A 3416-nucleotide genomic window follows, 5' to 3' on the forward strand; every position below is an offset into this window, starting at 1 on the left:
TGAAGAAATGATAAATATTTTGAAAATGTAAATGCTTTGAAATCATACTTGATGACATTATATTTTTGAAATTATACATGAAGATGATTTGTAATATTTTGGAATTATATATACTATTCCATGATGATTTGAAATATTTATGATTTGGAACTATGCATGTAATTATATGCATATAATATAAGTAATGATATTATGATGATGCATATGATGTATGTAATATTATGCATATGAAGTGTGAAATGATGAACTTTGTAAAGAAAATGATTAAAATTATTTCAATTTGATTTCTGAAGTTATCATTTTTTGAATTCAAAGTTTCCTTCAATATGACATATAGATAGAGAGAATTTAGTTTAAACTCCATCATCAATTGGTTATCATCATCAAAAAGGGAAAAATTATTGAATCCCGAATTTTGATGATGAAATCAATTAATGAGTTTACGTTATAATATGCTATTTAAGAAAAGTGATACAGGACTAACTTGGATTAGAAAAGATAAAACGATTGAAGTAAGAAAAATCAGACATTAGGCCAGAGTCAAAAAACGTGCATTGAGTCAGAATAATAAGATGTTGTTCCAAGATCGAAAGTTGCGAGAGTCAACTTACCGATGGATCGGACGAAAAGCCGAAGGTTCGGACGATGTACAGGAAGTTTGCTAGGAGTTTGGATGAACAAATGATAAGTCGGACAACTTAGATTTATTATCTTGTAATTGTTTAAGTCCTTATCATCATAGTTAGGTCTTAATTTAAGTTAGGTTTGGGTATAACCCTACTAACTCAATTAGGGGCCAATTGCAACTGAGTTGGGGCTGTTTTGGGCCAAGAGGAAGGCTTATTCAGTGACCCTTAGTTGGCCCAAGCGGTGGCACCGCCTAAGGCTTGGCCTCCCAAGTATTGTTTGGGAGGTAGTACCGCCTAGACTGGACAGTGTATTGCTAGTAGTTAATGATGTCAAGCGATGACATTGCTTGACAAACGGTGGTACCACTAAAGCCCAATTTTTTAGGCATTGTTAGATAGTCATACTGCTAAGACTATTGGTAGTATCACTAGTTGTCAAGCAATGGTGCTTGACAACTATTGCTTGACAACCTATGATGAGATACTTTTTGGCTCCAATTTTGAAGCCATTTGAGGCTTATAAGAAAAACCTAGGATGAGATACTTTTTGACTCCAATTTTGAAGCCATTTGAGCCCAAAAAACCTAGGATGAGATACTTTTTTGCTCCAATTTTGAAGCCATTTGAGGTCTATAAATACCTCACTCTTTTCTACATAAAAGAGCATAAAAAGTGAATAAAAGTCTTGAGATTTTGAGTTGTAAAAGTCTTGAAAAAATGTTAAGTGACCTATTCCTCCTCCTTAAGATTTGTGATCATTCTAAGAGAAGTATAAGACTTGTAAAGGTTGTCTCCTAAACTTATAAAAAGGAGAAAGAATTATAAGAGGATAGTTAGTCTTCACCTATTGAAGGAAGACTGTTCGTAAACGTCGATGGTCTCGACGGAAGAGAAATCGAGAGTGGACGTAGGACACGATGATCGAAACATTATAAATATGATGTGCTCTCATCTTTACCATTTATCTTTATTGGTTTTCATATATAGAATAAGATTATGTTGAATCGATCAAAGTTTTCCTTAAGTACTAATTCACACCCTCTTAATGCCAATTTCGATTGTAACAAACAAAGTATAAAGAGTCCTTTTTAGGTGAGATTTTGGACTATTTCATTGTATATTGTGAATTAATTTTGGAAATAGTTACTGATCTCTTTCAATGTTTGGTATAATTGTACTATACTGAATTTAAATGATATGATACAGTTGCGAGTACGATCATAACATCTGGTAAAGTAAAATTATGTTAGCCACGTAGAGGTGAGATGTAGTCATACGTTACCAAAATATCGATCACATGATATCAAAATGTTAATCAATCAACCATATGATACTGAGATATTGATAACATGATACTAAGTTATAGATAATATAATACTAAAATATTAACCATATGATATTTAAATATGGACAATCCTTCTAACACCATTATTCTCATATCGCTTGTTTCAATCAAACACTTGTAGGTTAAGCTTAATAAAACATGCGTAGAATGCTTTGGTTTGGAGAAAGGAACTGCTTTTGAAACACCGAGTTAAAAAAGAAAAAAAAAAACAGCAGAACATGTTTTGACAGATAGGCTTATAATATATCCTTATAAAGTATGGAAATGACATAATTTGCCCCCCAAATTATAATTTCACATAATTTTATCCAATATTTTTTTAAATAGACATTTTAAATATCTGAAAGATCACTTATTACTTTCACCAATTATTTTCTAATATTTTGTAAATGATATTAACATCGAATTGAGTTTGGTGTGTGTGTCTATATATATATATATATATATATATATATATATATATATATATATATATATATATATATATATATATATATATATATATATATATATCATAAAAGATTATTGAATTATTTCTCTAGAAAATCCTCATATTTTAAGTATTTCTTAAAAATACCACATCTTTGATTTTTTTTGAAACAATACTCTTAATTTTAAAATACCCAAAATACCCATCAAGTTTTTTTTGTCAAAAAATTTCGCTTATTTTTAACTCATTTTCAACCGTTATGATGTTTTCATCTAGCTTGTTTATAACATTTACAGTGTTTTATTGATGTATTAAAAATAATATAAATATTATTAAAAATATTATAAGTGATATCATATCTTGCCTATTTGACTAGATCATTATAATATCATATTTTTAATATTATAGTTATCTTAGTTAATATTATAAGTCTATTTAGATTATTTACAGTATTTTTATTGTGATGACTAAAAGCTTATAACATGCCAAAAACATTGTAATATTTTTAAATTAAATATATTATTTAGGATAAAAATAAAATAAGAAGTATCGATTGAAAAATACCTAAAATATTAATATTTTTTTAAAAAAATCGTCAAAGATTTTTTTATACAAATAATAAGTGATAGATGAGGAGGTTAGATCCACCACAAATGAATCTTATATCAATCCCCAACAATATCATTTCACCAATTCTGAGTGCAATATGAAGTCATTGTTATTAGTTTTGATTCCTTTCTACCATAACGGGACGTCTATGCAACAATAATGTCTACATAACCGTTACGCATGCTTGTAATGTCCACAAATGCGCCCGTTATATCATTGTAACACCCGTTATGATCGTGCTCCAATGTGCTCCGCCGTCTTCAGCGTTTGGATGACGGGTTAGTGATCCTCTCTAACAACGTTTCTAACGAGAACCTTCTTGTTGTGACGTCGTAACCGTTCGTTTGATGTAGACACGCCCAAATCACGGATCACCAAAAGTTGGAGGGGATCCCTTGCCAAG

The sequence above is a fragment of the Musa acuminata genome, chromosome BXJ2-4, assembly GCF_036884655.1.
Source record: "Musa acuminata AAA Group cultivar baxijiao chromosome BXJ2-4, Cavendish_Baxijiao_AAA, whole genome shotgun sequence".
Taxonomy (NCBI): Eukaryota; Viridiplantae; Streptophyta; class Magnoliopsida; order Zingiberales; family Musaceae; genus Musa; species Musa acuminata.